The sequence below is a fragment of the Rhopilema esculentum genome, chromosome 9, assembly GCF_057945365.1.
Source record: "Rhopilema esculentum isolate cy_ngs chromosome 9, ASM5794536v1, whole genome shotgun sequence".
In the NCBI taxonomy this organism is placed as follows: domain Eukaryota; kingdom Metazoa; phylum Cnidaria; class Scyphozoa; order Rhizostomeae; family Rhizostomatidae; genus Rhopilema; species Rhopilema esculentum.
Genome location: NC_142823.1, coordinates 11,260,315 through 11,278,232, shown reverse-complemented (window position 1 = coordinate 11,278,232; position 17,918 = coordinate 11,260,315). Strand labels below are relative to the sequence as shown.

Sequence of the window (17,918 nt, the reverse complement as noted above, 5' to 3'; positions counted from 1 at the left end):
TTTAAATCTCATCATATATAAAATATATTATTCACAATTTTCTTATACCTATTTTAACATTTTTCAGGAGAACTGGTGATGGGAACTGTTTATTCAATTCATGCCCATTAGCTTTAATTGGCGATGAAACTTTATCTGCAACTCTGCAGTCCCTAACATGTATTGAAATATACCTCAATGCAGATTACTATTCAGCTCATCCTCTCTGCCCATGAAGAAGGTGCATTCTTGATGGAAGATCATGCATTTCTCGCATCTTTGTCTTTTGAGGCTGTAGAGTCTTATAAAAAGGGACAGAGAGTTGCTGCTGTTCTTGCTGAGGCATCAGTTGCTGCAAGAACAAACAAACCTGCTTCTTTTTAAAGCTTATTAGCTTTGGCTTCGGCCATTCAGCAACCCATTGAAGCCTATTATCCAATTCAGATATTGATCCTAGACAAGCTTGTTTGATTGAAAATTTATCTCCTATTCACATATTTCGCTGTGCCATGGTTCCGATAGATTTTTTGCATAGAGGCAAAATTCCTCTGAGGAAAGATCACTATGTTCCATTGCTTAATTTTGATATGCTTCAGAGAGAGTCCAGAGCCTCCCACAATATGAAAGGAAGGGGTAAAACTGTGCCTCTTGCTTCAAAAAGCATCTCCATTGCCATCAACATCTTTGCATTCAGATTCTTCAGGGCTCCATTCCTATAGCGCTACCTCAGAACATAATAGGAAAAGACAACTTTCCATTAGCAATTTTGTTTACAAAAAGTCAAGAGGTAATGATTTTCTAGATAAAGGTTGTGAAATGCAATCAGGTATCACACCTCTTACACCTGCAAAGCTTGATAGCAGCAGTGTGACATTTCCAGCTACAACTGTCTCTTCCAGTGACACAGAAACAGCGACACCATCTGTCACCTCTCTCGCAAACGACATTGGAATGATTATGGAAACACTGTCATCTCTGTCAGATGCAGAAAAACTTACTATGCTTTGTAATATCTGGAAACCAGAGCCAAGTTATCACTTTCCTATGAGTTCTTCTCGTCGGAAGTTTCAGTACAGCTGGCTCTCCAGATTCCCATGGTTAGCCTATTCCAAAGCTCTTGATAGTGCGTTCTGTGTTGATTGTGTCTTCTTCAGGGGAGAATACAGTCACAATACTTCAAAGCTTTTTCATTTGTTTCGCTCCCCTTTAACCAATTGGGCAACAGCATTAGAGAGATTCAATTACCACTGCACCAGATCTCAAGTTCATGCAACTGCTGTTTTACGGGCAAACCAATTTCGAGCGGTTATGGACAATACAAGCCAATCAATTAAGGTGCAATATGACACTAGTGTCTCAAAGCAGGTACAAATCAATAGACAAAAGCTGATACCAATTGTTGAAGGGGTCCTTTTATGCGGCAGAAATAATATGTCCCTCCGCAGTCATCGGGATGATTCAAAATATTATGATGAGACAGAAAACAACCCAGGAAACCTGCAGGCCATCCTAAGTTAGAATTTAAGAATATTTTACCAAAGTTTCTCAAAGTGTGGGTGAATGGCAGTATATAGAAAAGCATTTTCTGGTGAGGACAGGGCGTGGCATCAAAGTTTTTTGATGGCCCTGCCATAACCCTGCCCCCACCACGCCCTTCTCCTTGCTGGAGCACCAGTCATACTTTTCCCTGGATCCGTCCCTGTCAATTATAATTAATAGTAGAATATTAATCAAGAGATTGGAAATAAGAGGAGATTGAATTTGGTTTGAATACAGAAAAAAGTGGTGTTCTCGTTTCAATGCTCTACTGTTACGACCTATCACGAAGAGACGTTGGGCCTCATACATGGGCTTGCTGAAGTTGTTAAAAGCCAACAACAAGCCCAGAAACATGCCTCGGAGTCTACAGCGCAACAGCTTCAAGAGCTTTCTGCCACTGTTGCACAACTCTCCACCCACACCGCAAGACACCCAAATACCTCTAAGCTACCAAATTTACAACTGCCAAAGTTTATGGGAGCTGAGCCACTGGACCGATTTCTCCAGCAAATGCAAAATGTTTTGACATCCTCCAATGTCCCACCCTGTTTATCGCTCACTTATGTCAAGCAGCAATGCTTTCAAGATGCGCGAGCCTACAACATTTTGTGTTCAATGGAAGACAATAAGGTGCAGGCCCCACCCTTTGATGCCAAAGATGAAGATCATCTCCATTGGTTTCAGCACTGCCTTTACTCACATGCAGCACAACGAGGGATTACTATAGTTGAGTCTTGGAAGAACGAGCGTCAAGAACCTCGCCGAATTTGAGGTGAACAAATTTGTATTCAGTTCAATAAATTGTATTCAGTCCAGTGGCCCTATCGTGACAGCCATGGCTTGAACTTAAAATGGAAAAAGTTCTGAAGCATAGCTATTGTTAAAAGATGTGTAGAATTGCAATGTTATAGAGAAAACTTCAATTCATTTTCTTGTGTTTTTATTTGAACATAACAACATACAAATAATCATGGTATTTACAAACACACCTGAAATATAAACTCTCAGTAAATGCAGTCTGGCACCTTATGTTTTAAAATTTTATTTCTTCATTATCTCTGCCCTGAGAATTGATAAAGAAATACAAACATACAACAGCCATCATTTTTGCAATGCTATTTTTCAATGTGGTAACAGTTAAATGCACCATTGTGAAATACAGAATTTACACAGTTTCCAAAACTTTCCAAAGGACACATAATTCCCAAGTTAATGCTGTCAACAGCCTTACAAGAGTGGATGAATGAAGTTTTGAAGTTTTTCATATTACAGAAAACATTTTCACCAAGACAAAGATTCGAATCTATCTTATTTCAATGTCTCTCCATAAGCTCTCTTGACATATTCAGTGCCTAATGACACTCGTCCTTTGAAAAGCATGACGATAATTAACACAAACAGTCTTTCCATCAATAATCAACACAAACAATATGTCATTTCTACTGGGCAACAAGGCAGAGCCTTTGGGGAAGCAATGAGTTTGCTTAGCAATTATTATAGATTTCAGGATAATTATTATAGATTTTAGAATATGACAATTTATATAGATACTATGACTCATGATAATGGGCCCAAGAATAGACCTTTGCCCATGGGCACTTGCCCTGGTGGCCCCCTCTATTGGTGGCCCTGCATTTTGTAAACTGTCTACAATATCCATTTGCACAATCCCTAGAAGCATTTGGTGAACTTTTAAAATGTAAAGGAAATGTGAACAAGGTGAAATTCTCAAAACACTTTTTCACTTAGGTGATCTGGAAGCAGAAATTAAGATTCCTGAGACAGAAAGAAACTGCTGTGAACTATCGTCTGCTGACATAGATATGGTGAAAGCTCTGGAGGAGCAGATCATAACAACACTGCAAGGTAATATTCAATTGATAAGGCTTTGTCATCAATTTGCGTAATAAAGAAAATTTTTGAACAAAATTGAACAGCTTTCGAATTTGAGACATTATTCAATCACGTAATCTAACATTACTCTAGCTGAAACTGATAAAGCAGAGACAAAAGGTGAAACCTCGGAGGTTGAAGTAAGTCTAATAGTTACATATAAAGATAAAAACTTATTATAGTTGAAATGAAATTGGTTGTACATGAATAACACTTACAATTGACTTGCAAAATTGTAGAAAAATCTATTACAAGGTTTTCCAAGTTTGGAGATTCAAGATAACGTCCTTGTTCTTATTCTAAAGGATATTATGTCATCGTTTATAAAGTCATCATATGAGACCTGCACACTAAAACGACGAACATGCTTTGAAAAGGTGAGATACTTTTTATTTTGAATGTCTGGACATTAATCTTTATGACGTAAATGGATCAATATTCTAAAATACCTAGTTTAAATCTTTTCCGAACCTTGCAAAGAGCATTTTGTAATTCTTAAATGTTTTATTTTGAAAAATATCATTCAGTGTGATTGAAAGGGATTCAAATATGAATTCAAAAAAATGAAAGAAGCAGAGGAAGAGGGGAGTCCAGGCAAGGAGGTAAATGATCCCAGTGATGAAGAAATTCAGCAAACCAGAAGGCAGCTGTTTCCAGAAGGAGTTTTTGGTGTTCTACCATGTTGTAAGTGTCAAGTTTGAAACATCTATAATATTCTTGTATAAACATTTAAAAACATATTAGCAAAATTCATTTCTCAGGTTACAGTCATTTGGGAAATCTTTTGATTTGTGACAAATTTGATTGAAGGCCTCCCCATCACATAAATGCTTCATTTGAGTGCATTTTTTAACTATATGTACTTCCTCGCACCCTGGTCTACTGCATTGGATGATTTCATTTCGAATTTAATTTAATGAGAACATACATCAGATAACGGGTGAATGATGAGGAAAAATAGTAACAGATCAAATTGAATAGAGCAACAATCTTGTCTCTGATATAGAGTGACAAGAAGGACTAACAATTATCATAACATCACTTTAATATAATGAATCTGATATACCCTCCCAAATTAACATCTTTTGTCACATATTGCTTGCCTCCTCTTCTAAAATAAGCAAACAACAGTATTCACTTGCCTTCAGGTTTTATATTCCTTTCAAACTAACAAATCAACATTGTGAAAAAAGTAATTTTTTCCAGCTATGTCAACTCCAAAACAAAAAGAAGACATGTATGATCAGGTTAGTGTAACCACAGGTTAGATTCACATTTTTCTTGTACTGCAGATCTTGTAAATTTGTCTCATTTTTATCATGCAAAGCTAGATTGTATAAATAGTCAGGCAGAGGCCAAGGTATATTCCTGTCAACTATACAGTTCACTGGCTGGTGTGCAAAATGCAGGTATTTATACAAATTTAAGTAAAATTTATCGAAGAAGTTTACAAACATTGGAATTTTTTAAACAAAATATATGGTCTTGTATGATGAAATTATAAACATTTTGAGATTGCAGTGTGAAAAGGGATGTGATAAATCTGCGATGCATAACTCCTACAAGGTTAGGATCGTTTATGTGCAGCCCAGAACCAGTTATTGGCTATTCCTACCACAATAGGCGGAACAAACTCAACCTTGTTGCGAACATTGGCATTCCTTGACAGCGCAAGAAGTATGCAATACTGACTAGTTGACTAGGTCTGTGTAAACGATTTCATGCCAAAAAGAATACCCATAGGTGACACAGCATGTTGCTCAATTATATTTGATATTTTATAAATTGCTATATATTTTATATTATATTGCTATTTACATAAAAATATCTGAATTTTTTTTTCTAAAGGAAAAGTCGAATCAGAATGCAAGAGGTTTTTGGGGGGACAAAGCCTAGATATTTTGGTCCCAGATAACGGATAGGATACAGAATAGTTGGAGGAACAACTTCTGGCATTGTGATTACGGTGAAGAAACAAAGAATGTAGTTGACATTTGTTATAATGGTATATTTACAACAATTGATAAAACTGAGGGATTCAACAGTGATGGAAATTACACAGTGGGATCATAAAAGGCCAATCTTTTTTAGAATGCCCATTAGAAAGGCTAGCTAAAGTAGTTCTTGAAAAGATTCCCTTGTAATAAAAGAAACGGGTTTTTTCTTGTAATAAAGGGTCACTTCTGTTAATTAAATCGGCAAACAAGGGAGCATCAACTATTATGTTCGATTGCACGCCAGCATTGTCCTGAATTTTTTTATATGGCTAGTTTGCAAGCTGCAAGGCAGAATTTTGCCCCTTTAACATGACAATTTGGTGTTTCCATTTGCCTCTCTTTTCTTGACACTTTTTGAGCTCCGCAGAATCCAATTGAAATTCCTTGTATTTCTGCTTTTCCCTTGCCTTTGAAGTTTCCTAAAGTTTTGTGGCGAGTGCCTCTATTTCTTCATATTCTTATAACAGTTCTTCCGTGAGCTGTTTCTTCTGCAAATTCAATAATCAGATTCATCCTCTGTATTTTCACCCGGATTTGGCTGGAAGAAATGTATCACTCTGTATTTCAAATAAGAAGGTAAAAACTTGAATCTGTTCTTAAAAAAATTCGTCTATTGACTTTAACAGAGCATTTGCCCATAAATTTGCGAATAATGAATATTCCAAGACATAACATCTTTGTTAATGAACATATCTGAATTCGTTTTTCTACATTTGTGTAATTTGAGTCTGTTGAAATATTTCATCTCGTGGTAGTGGAGTTTAAATATGTGTAGAGAGCTTCAAGGAACTTCAATAATTTTTAATTCATTATTTTTTATAAACAGACCCTAACAAGTGTGCATGATACTTTGATCAGTTTAAGAAAACTATTTTTTGAAAAGAAAATTTATGTAGTATTTTAATGATGTTGAAACTGTTGATTGTTGAATGCTGAATTGTTGTGGTCAAGAGTAGCACCTCTGCAAGTAAGCCATTATTTGTTGACATTGAGATTATTTAAACAAAACAAATTATGTTTTCTTTTGCTCATAACTAAAGAACCAGAGGATCAAGGTGTCTATTTTCTGCAAATAACCACGACTATTTTTTTATCATCATATTTCAAAAGCATTGGCGAAAGAGAAGTAATTTATCGCATTTAATGCCTACATTCAGGCAGCTCTATCTCAATGAACCAATAATGCTTGTGACTATCGTAAAAATATTGAAATTGTCAAAAGATGTTGATTACAAAAATTTAATAAACAAGTACTCTAAATAGATTGAAGTTTTGCTTGGTGGCCATTTATATCCAATAAAATCTCAATTGCAAAAAAGTGTTTAATTTACTGAAAATGTTATCAATGACCGAGTCAAGGTTGTCTTTCATCATAATCATCATCTCAGCCTGTTCATCCCACTGCTGGCGAGTGGCCTCACAGCTGTCTCCACGCTCTTCGCTCTTGAACCACATGAGTCCACAGGCTGCCAGCTTTTTCACTATCTCATCTCTCTATTGTCTTTTTGCCCTTCCTCTTCTTTGTCTTCCATTTCTCGGGGTCCACTCTGCTGTTATCTTTGCTCATCTGTTGTTGTTCATTCTGGCAGCCTTTGGCAACGTCGTCTTTACTACATACAAATGCCAATCCATAAAAAAATTCCTCATGCCCCTATAAAATATGATGCTTAATGTCAACAAACAAATTTAACCATATCCAAAATCAACAATCATGCTATCAGTTATGAAAAATACTACTGCATTACGAGAGTTTCTGAGCTGCCTGCAAGAACTAGCGTGTCTGATACAGAAACTTTGATCAATCCAACAAACAAAGAAGTAAAATGAAACAGGGGATGAAATATTCGAGAGCACTGTAAAAAAAGAAATATAGCAGCTGTATAGAGCTTCAAGCAATCTTAAAACAACAGACTAGATACCTTTTAGTTCAAAAATAGGTTAAACAAACCTGTCAGCTGAATTATAACAATGCATTCTCATATTTCCGTCAAAGATTGCTCAATGATGGTCAATTTTACAAGGTGAGCATTCAAAAAGGGCTTCGTGAGCAGAAGCAATCTCTGACTGGCTGAGAGCCAGCGTCCCTAGCTTTGCGGTGGTTACTGGATACGCTGGCTCGACCAAGTAGCAGCATTTGTAGTTATTGCAAAACAAGTTATTAGTCTGTCGGGATTGGTAAATTTCTTTCATGATGATGAAAATGTTGCGAGTAAAGGTGAAACAAAATATCATTTAGGTTTTGTCCTACAAATGACAATTAATGGATTCGCTATAAAAAGTGTCGTGCGTCGATGAAAGATTGATCATACAAAGAAGGCCTAAGCGTAAATGGTGAGGGACTTATAACCTCAGCAGAATGTGAATGCCCTAGAGGACATTGGTTATGTAGTCATATGGCTGCTACAGCCATTTATGTCAACAAAAAGGGCATGTCCAAAACAGTTTTGCCTAATTTATGGATGCATAGGCCTAAAAGCAAAGCAAAGAGGGAATCAGAGACGAAAACTGTTTCGGACCTTTTCCTACTGACGAAGCCCCATTACAAGGCTGGCTCAAGAAGCTTTACAGAAGCTGACCGAGAATATTTCCATGATAGACTCGTTACCATGAATGTTGACTGTCTGTTTCGATGGATTCTATCGCCTGAACTCGACACCAGTAAGGATTCAAGAGGACCACATCTGATAGAAGATCTGCTGCCTCTCTTTGCTAACAATAAGGAGCTATTGTAAAAGAAGTAGCAGTGACAAGAGAGCAGCAGCAATGGGTTGCTGAAGCAACAAAGCTAGAAAGGAAGAGTCATTTGTAGGGCCAGTAAAGAAGATTGCACTTAACTGGTAGCAACTTTGGCTCAGTGTTAGGAGCAGTTAAGTGTAATATGGAATCTAATAAGCAGTACCATCATCGCTTTTCAAAACTCCAAAAGGAGAGTGCAACTTGATGAACAAGGACAGTATAATGTGGGGGGGGGGGGGAATGCACGAAGAGGTGGTATGCAAACAGTATGAAGAAAAAACAGGGAATACAGTCACTTCAACTGGACTGCATCTTTTCCAATGTGGCTACCTTGGTTGTTCCCCAGATGGAATTATTTCTTCAAAAGAAATGAATGGCAATTATTTCTTCACTGGAAATTAATGCCCTTGGAAATACAAGGACTCTTCTATCAATGAGATGATCGAGAAGGAAATGACTTCTCCATCACATTCAGACAATTTTATTTAACTCATGACCTGATGCTCAATAATTCACGTAATTACTGTCATCAGGTCCAAGCAGAAATGGCTGTTCTTCGGACCAAATGGGCACATTTTGTTGTTTGGACAACTAAAGACATGCATGTTGTTTTTGTCCCAAAAGATGAGAATTGGGAGAAAAACAATATACTTTTGCTAAGTGACTTTTATCTAAACACATTATTACCATCGTTATATTTGACTGAATAACCTATTTCTATGTTTTAAGGAGAAAAAGCAGTGATATTCACAGAAAGAGAAAATACTTTGTTGAAACATTATTGAAACATTTTACTTTTATAAATGATTTAATTTTTTTGAAACAAGGGGGTTCAAGGTGTTCAAAAAGAAAGAAGTTGTTGTGTTGGGTTTTGTTGATGTAGTTTTAAAAGTACACTAAATTTGATTAAATTTATGTCTTCAACAGTTTCATTTTGATATGTCATATTCAACAGAGGTGTTCCAAGAGGTTATAGGAGACTAGCTTTTATTCACTTTGAGAAAAAAAAAATTACTCAATAGCACTGAAATAATGCAAAGGGCAAAAGTTTTCAGAATTTTTTTTGATCTATCAACCCATCTACTCTATTGAATACCAACCTTGAAACCAATAAATTAATAGCAGGTTCATATTTTATTTGCACAAAAAATGAAATTTTTTATTGTTATGTTCTGAATTATCAGTTTGTTGTCTGTTTTTTATTGTTATTAATCACTAGCTTCACTATGATTTACTATGTGAATGCAAAAATCACTTTTCGTTGTTTTCATTGTTCGTCGTTTTCATTGTCTATGCCACTGAATGTCAAAAGATGTATTTTGAGCCAAATAAGTGTCTTATTAAAAGAGGAGGGTGTCTGGCATACAGCTCATGTTTCAATGAATGGGGGGGGGGGCAAAGCAGAGTTTAATCTTACGCAGTATATAAAAAATTACATATTTGGCAACAGGCAATATGCTATTAGTGTCTCACCACTTAAATATTCCACTGATAACTGGTGACTGCAGATTAACAAGGGCTGCACAAACTTGAAAAACTTTATTAGCAACTTGTCTTTGATTAGTCTCCAAAGCCTGCAATATTTTAAAATTTCGAAGACGCTCAATGGCCCTCTCCAAGTGGATTTTTGACCTTGAAATTGTTCTTGAAAGTATGGCTTCAGCCTTGGTGAATCTTTCTTTGCCACCTGAAAAGGCAGGCAAATTGAGAGATACTCCTTGTGGCAGTATATCATGGAGAAGAAAACCCTTGTCTGCCAGTATAAGATCTCCAGCCTGTAAAATTTAAGAAACACAAAAAGCTCATTCTGTTTCCAGGTCCTTCCTTGGAGCTGATAAACAGAACTCTGTACAGTCTAAAATGAAACAGCAGTTTGAAAAGTCACCAAAAGACTCGGGCATACTTGACTGATTCTTGGCAAAGGAACAGAACATTTTGCATCAATTTTACAAAGATATGAATATATGTGTAGACTATATTGGTTATGGTTGTTCTGCTAACTCCAAATCTTTTAGCCAAATCAAAGTGTAGGACATTAAGCTTGAGCTTCATCAGGCAAACCAAAAGTTGGATGGAGTGACTGTAACCACGGTGGCTTCATGTTCACCTCTCTTTTTCTGAGCAGCTCTAGATTGGGGCTTTGGTTCTTGTTCATCAACCTCATTTCCCCTCAAATTCAAGCTTGGGAATGCAGTTCTGTTTAATCTAAGCCTTAGAAATTGGGCTGGTACATCGGACCTTGGCTGAGAATAATCAGTTCTTTCGAAATTTTTGAAAGCTTTAGAAAGCTTCTTGTCACTTGGAAATTGGTGCAACAACAAGTCGGGATTAATTTCTGAGTCTGAGTTGCAACCCAACACACAGCAGTATTTTGGCATCTCCATAAGAATGTAAAACGCAACGAAAATCTACTTGAGATCGAAATAATTAATTGCTGTTTGTTTATGAGCACTTAGGTCTAATTCCCATAGCCACCACGTAGCTAGGGACGCCAGCGTTCAGCCAATCAGAGATCGCTTCCACTTACATAGCGTATTCATTGCAGTAAATTCATTTCATACTTCAAATATTTGAATTCTTTGAATGCTTGCGATAAAGCAATTTTTTTTGTTTGACCAACCATTATGAAAAAAAAATCTAAAATATAGTTTCCCTATACTACTGGCGCTTCCTATTTTTGAAATCTTTCGAGTTGGTGTATTACTTTTAATGCACTATGGTTTTTATGAATTAACCAATGAGGTATAACAAAAGCTAGAGAGACAACACGAGGCTCCTCTCACAGACTCAAGTGAAACCTTTGCGGCGATCTGTAATTTTCCATTTGCAAGGCAAGAAAACAGCAACGCAGTAGTAAATCAGTTACGAGGTTGAGATATTTGGAAATATTTCTGGTGCAATAAAGATAACACATCAAATTGACAAGACTAAAAAACAACAAGGATGCTTTACACTATGGAATAAGATCTTAATGGCGTATTTAAAAACATATTTTCGCGATTATGGTTCATTTTTGCTGAGCAGTTTCAAAAGGGCCGTGGCCTAAATTATACATGTGTGTAACAGTCAAATGTTTTTTAATAGTATGATCTTCTTCATTTGATGTCTAATGCTAGGAGTGTTCTTGAAATCCGCAGACAAAGATATGCAACTTTGGCCTTAAGAAAATTAACACAGTGTAATAAGCAATTGTAATAGTAACTGAATAAGTAATTTTATATTTCTCTATTATTATGGGCTCTGACACAGGATGGATAGTGAGGGGTTCAAAGAAACATTTAGCTCTATTGTCTTGCAAAAAGTGGGGGGGGGGGCAATGCTCATTCTGCCCTCTTTGTGTGAAGGCTCTGATTCGCAGTTCCTCTGCGAGCATCAAAATAAGTTTATTATTTTCTTTAATTCTTTAAATCTTGCTAGTATTCTTAAGAAAATACTTTGTGGCATTTATTTCTAATAAATTACTATATTTGTGTATATTTACAACGAACTCAAAAATTTTACTACAAATGTGTATAGTTTACAATGTTATATGGGTTTTTTTAATGAAAAGCAAATACGTTTACCTTGGAAGTGATTCTCTGGATTATCGTTAGTTTCTTGGCTCCAAAGACTTTTGGCATATGTTTCTATTGCCTTACATTTACTCCCACAAACGCACCAGTCGGCATTTCCGACTCTCTCTCTTTCAGATTCACTCTCAGTAGAATCATCTGATTCTTCATCCAAATCATTCAGTTCCCAGTCTTCAAGTTTCCGCCTAGTTTCCATATCAAAAGGCTTCAAACGATTTATTCCAGCAACCGTGAGTAGAGATTTACAGGTTTACAGATTTACATATGATCTGTGTGAGTAGAAATTTACAAGTGAATTGTTTTAACTCTTCGCCTTCTAGCCCTTATTTCTAACCTCATTCAGGAAAAGTTCCAAACAGGTCCCCGTTTAAGTTTATTTAGACAAAAAACATGTTGGCTTCATAGACACTTTGAGGGTTGAGAAGAATCACAACAGTTTTCCTGAGACAGATTCCAACAGTTATCACCAAAATCATTTATTGTATCAGTCTTTGCCCTGCTTGAAAAATTGCAGAAATAAATGAAAGGGCATCAAAATACTTCCAAGTACACTTATACAACTCTTATACACACTGTTTTTGACATCGCAGCATTCTTTGGTCGAGCGCTCATATAACCAGTAGCGCTTGTCTGACTTGTTATAGACAACTTCCTCATTAGCTTTTCAAGAATGATTGCACCTCTGTCGTTTTCATTTTCTTTCCCATCATTTTCTTCCCATTCCATACTATCAGCATCAACACTGGACACGCCATTTCTTGAGTAAAGCGCAAGGTGAATTGTTGGCCAACAATGTGGCCAAGCTGGGAAACATACAATTTTCTTGATGAATTTTTTGGCTGACATGGTGGCCAAACTGGGCAACATTTGAGTAACATTCGGAATTTGTGCATATTGCCCGACAATGTTGCCCAGTTTAGCCAAGGCTTCAGAGGTGGTCCTCTCTGATCCTCACTGGTGTTAGGTTGGGTTTGGAGAATCCATTGAAACCGACAGTCAACATTCATGGCAACAAGTCTATCATGGAAATATTCTCGGCCAGCTTCCATAAAACTTCTTTAGGCAGACTTGTAATGGGACTTCGAAAATGGCAAACAAACAAAGGAAACGCATGTTTTCTAGCAATCAAGATGGTGGAAAATGTAAGCTTTCCTTGACAAGTCTCAACCATTTCTGTCCAAGATTGTAGATTAGACGATACTTGCAGAAAGGAGGTAGGTCTAATAAAGCATGTTGATGGCATAGATGAAAGACCATCACTGTCACTTTCAGGAAGATCATATTGTGACATTTTGTGAGAAAGAGCTTCCTTATTCTCTAGCAAAAGCAATAAAAGCAGAGACAAAGATGGTGGAAACTGCGAAGATGCACTAAACAGAAAGAAATTTTCCCAAACATGAACAGTTCAATTCTACTGTTTGTTTGATAAGTTTGCTTTCAAAGTGCCAACACAAACAGAGATATTAGAAAGAGATATTACACAATGCTGGACCTGGTCTTCGAAAAATCATCTATCTGATGATGATAATGAAGTAAGACAAAAGTTAACATCTGCAGATATGCCTGAACTGGGAGCACTCCCTTCTGGCTATCCACAGCTGAAAGATTGTGGAGGCTTTGAGCTTATGTAATGACTCTCTAACTCTCAGGGTCTGATTATTCTCAGTTGCAGCTTAGCAGCCGAGGACATTAAGGCAAAGATTGGAAGGGGACAAGGGAAGATTTTTATACGGCCAATCTATAAGAATTTCTGCACCAAGAAAATCATTCAAGACAGCAAATCATCATTGAAGGAAAATGCATGACATGTGGCAATGAAGTTTTTCTTCATGAGTTGAGGTTCCACATAATATTTTGTTGAAGGGGGGGGGGGGGTTGGGCTGGGTGCTTAACTTTCAGTGAAAGTGAAGAACTAAGAAATAAGTATGAACTTATTTATAAACAACAGAATAGACCACTTTCGCAATGACGTCAAAAGGTTTTTTAAACCGAGGTGCGAAATTGAAAACGAGAATACCGATGTTCCAGTTGCCTTGGCATTTTCGCACAACTATCGAAACACTGATCTTGTTTGGAAAATTAGAAGCGTTTGTTTGATTAAACTTAAGCAGTTAAGATCTTGAAATGGAAGAGTTTCAATCATTGCTTCCTGAAGGAAAAGTTGTCGAGTGTTTGGAAGATTTGGGGTCATTAACAGTAGCGGAATTAAAGAGCATTTTGAAGTGCTACAAGGAGAAAACATCCGGTGTTAAGGCCGATCTTGTTCTTCGCATGTTTGCCGTATTTTGCCGTGCAAAAACATTTAGTGTGCATTCTGAAGATGTGTCAGATGAATCCTCTCTCCTTTGCCATGAGAAAGAATACACCTACGAAGCATTCCATCAGCAATGTCAGCATCCTCCATGGACATCTGACCTACGTGGAACACTGGCTTTTAATTTTCTGCAGTTGTACAAATTTTTGGTTATAAGAACGTCCAAGTTCAAGCACATTCTTTTGAAAAGTACATCATATAAGAAGCTGAAAGCTTTCCAGTTCTTTTATGAAGGGTTTATAAAGAAGATTGACGTTGCAACATATAACAACTTTTCTTATTTTGATGTCAGAGTCAAAGCTTCAATGAAGAAGTGTTTATACAAAGTAATTTTAAAATTGTCAATCAATTCTGGTGATGTTTGCTCTGCTGCATGTACTTGTCCTGCTGGTATTGGTCTTGGTGGTTTTGGCAACTGCAACCATGTTGGGGGTGTTCTCTTTGCTCTTGAAGACTTCAACAGACGTGGTTTACGAGAGTATCCATCTGCTGTATCATGCACTTCAAAGCTGTCTTCTTGGAATGTTCCAAATGCAACTGCTCTTAAATCCATCAATCCCTCTCCAATAGATGAAGTGATAATACAAAAAATCAAGTTTGGAAAGGACAATGATAAAAGTAATTTGTCTCACTATAAATCCTTTGATCCACGTGCTCCATCTGATAAAGCTATTGATGATAAAAGACTTGAAGCCCTCAAAATGAAATTGGCAGAAGCTTTACCAAACAGTGGTTTTTTTGGCTTTCATGAAATTTCTGAACCTGCAGATTCTGACACACTTGCTTTAACTGAAGCCACTGCATCCAGTCCTGAACATCCTTTCTTCTATGAATCCATCCCTTCAATGAATATTACGATATTTCAACTTCCTCCTTCAAAGAAATGATGGACATTTATTGCCAAAACACAACATTGTCCCAAGAAGAAATTTCCAATATTGAAAAAACAACACATGGTCAAGCTTCAAATGATGATTGGAAAAAGCATCGAATGTATCGTATCACTGCATCCAATTTTTACTCTGCTGCTGTAAACTCTGTTGAACCTTCTTCTAAGCTTAACTCTATGTTTTATAAAACTTTCACAACAGCTGCAACTTGCCATGGCCAGAAACACGAAGGACATGTTAAAGAGCTTTATATAATGTTACTGAAAGATAAAGGTATCAATGCTCAAGTTTCTGATGTTGGTCTGCAATTGTCTACCTCATTCCCTTATCTTGGTGCTTCATTAGATGGTGTAGTCACTTACAAAAATGAAACATGGGGATTGGAAATCAAATGTCCATTTTCCAAGTACAACATGTCTCTTCAAGAAGCTCTGAAGGATAAGAAGTTCTTTCTTGATGAAGATGGTGGTAATTTTAGGCTGAAGCGCAAGCATGCATACTTCTACCAAGTTCAAGGCCAAATGTTTTGTGCAAACTTAAAGAGAGTTGATTTTATAGTTTGGTTTGGAACTGGGAGGCCATTGTTTGTTGAAACCATTTGCTTTGATGAAGAATTTATGGTCAATTATGTTTTTCCAAGACTGAAGTATTTTTTTTGTAGAGCAGTTCTCCCTGAGTTTTTACAAAGCGTGTTAAACAGGGATATAAATTATATTTGCATGGTGGCTGGGAGAATTTTGATAAAAAGCATATTTTATGAAGTGATAATATATCTGAAGTAATAAGTAATTGACCAGTATGTATTATTTTAAATAAAGATAAGTATTTGTAGAAGTATTTAATATCATCTCTACTACTGAGCTAGCCATCACAAAACATTCTTAATTCTATACGTTTGATAATTTTAAAAACTTGAATATACACACAAAGCCGTTTTTGCATTGTATAATATGATTGTATTAGATATCTTTGTACAGACAGTTGTTAAAGGTTGAAAATATGTTTATCTACACTGTATAACATCATAGTTAATATACTTTCAGATAATATGTATTTGTGACATTATTGGGAATACTATGATTTGGACAATCAACATACATTTTAGACAACTATTTTGATAAAATATGATATTTCGAACATATTTGTATATACAGCTACATAATGTTTGCATTAAGCATGTAGCAACTTAGAACCATCCTGTTTTATTGACAAAAAATGTGTACAGCTCTGCCCATACAACATCTAGCACTATATGACAGAACAGTAAACAGAAATTTTCATTAGATACAACTATGTGTATACTATATATATGTAATCATAAGATTAAGGCTGACGGGAGGAAAATAATTACCACAAGGGTGCTGCCCAATTGTATCAAACCACTCGTGGTTGGAATCGAACTCCAGTTTGCTGCTTCAAAAACCAACGCTAATTCCACTGAGCCATACAAATATATATAATTATTCATAATTATTTTTTGCAGAAAATTCTATTGGTGATATAATATATATATATTATTAAACGTTATACCTAAATGGTGACTTGCTATTTGTTATTTCTGCTATACCTAGTTATCATTTGAATTTACTAAAAAAGGTAAAAAGTTTGTAAGGAGGCAGCATACTGTGAAGATTTGATCAGCAACAGGGTACAGTGAAAGAGGTAAAACACCATCAAGGATGTGATAATTTTTAACTCTTCCTATGGCTCTTTCTACATGTATGCGCACTGAAGCAATTCGGGCTGTTTCTTCAGTTTCCTCTGCTGAAAGCTGTGCTCTTGTGCCTTTAAAAGGAGGAATGTTTAAAGTAACACCAGGAGGAAGGATATCTTTTACATCAAACCCACGATCTGCCATGATGTTGTCACCATCCTCTAAAAGTGATAACACACCTGATTTGAGAGTAATTTCTTTGTCAGAAACTCTGGCAGACCATAACTTTGATATGAATGCAATGCATCCAACTGGTGAAATTCCAACAACAGCCTTCCATGTGTTGTGGTGTTTGTAATCTGACTATGTTTGTGACTGTGATTTCATTGATGATGGAACCTCTATGAAAACTTCAGTACAATCAATGATAATTCTAGTTGTGGGGAAATCTTTGAACTGAGATGGCATATTTTTACGCACAAGGTCTTGAGATGGAAACGGAAATAAAGTTGGGAGTTCATGATACAAAAAGCAAATCCAGGTTGTAAAGATCTTTGAAACTTGACCAGGAGAGATTCCAAAGCGATCAGACAAATCTGAAACAAACAAGCCAACTTTCAGTCTCATCAACACCAACACAAACTCTTCTAGATGAGAAAGTGTGCGCTTTCTGCCAGGCTTTAAGGAAGATTTTTCATGGTATTCAAGATCAGTATTGAGAGATGATTGTTTACCACGCCAGTAATGCATTCGAGACAATTTTGGTTCAAAATATTCAAAAGTTGCCAGTAGAGAAGAGAAGTTAGGGAAACCAGTGTAAAACTTTGTTGCAGATTCATCAGCTTTTAATTTTTCAATTGAAAAGAGGGACTTCTTTAATTCTGCTATCTGTAACTCCAAAAGGGCCACTTGATTGTTCAATGTAGAAATCTTTAGGTTCAATGCTTCAGCTTCTGATTTGAAGTTATCAGATTCAATAAAGGCTTTCATAATTTCATTATCAATATCACCAGAGTCAGAAGGAAGATAAACAGCTGAATTTACAAAAGAGAAATCTGTTTGCCTTAATATTGTAACAGAATTATCAGCAACATCAAGTGCTTCTTCAAAGAAATCTGGAAGAAAATCAGTAGCAGCAGATTCAGCAACAGTGAAAGATGGTCCAGGAACTGTAGATGCAATTGGCAATTGGATTGAACGGTGAAGATGGTCCAGGAACTGTAGATGCAATTGGCAATTGGATTGAACGGTGTGTCGGAGGTTTGCATGACTTAGGCTTTATTGCTATTGTGCTACTTTCATAGAGATTACGGGAAGGAACAGTCCCAGTAACTAGACGCCAGT

The 17,918-nt window shown here is 36.5% G+C and overlaps 1 long non-coding RNA gene and 2 pseudogenes across 1 annotated transcript; 2 read left to right on the top strand and 1 right to left on the bottom strand.

The window, feature by feature from the left end:
* The first annotated feature begins 3,961 nt into the window (after positions 1-3,961).
* LOC148959654 (uncharacterized) lies at positions 3,962-5,391 on the top strand. Its single transcript, XR_016144079.1, has 3 exons — positions 3,962-4,095; positions 4,618-4,658; positions 5,260-5,391. It is a non-coding gene; the product is annotated as an uncharacterized LOC148959654 (long non-coding RNA).
* Positions 5,392-7,376: 1,985 nt separating this feature from the next.
* On the top strand, positions 7,377-15,702 carry LOC148959653 (uncharacterized; annotated as a pseudogene).
* A 785-nt stretch (positions 15,703-16,487) lies between these two features.
* LOC148959652 (uncharacterized) lies at positions 16,488-17,564 on the bottom strand (annotated as a pseudogene).
* Between the last annotated feature and the right edge of the window lie 354 nt (positions 17,565-17,918).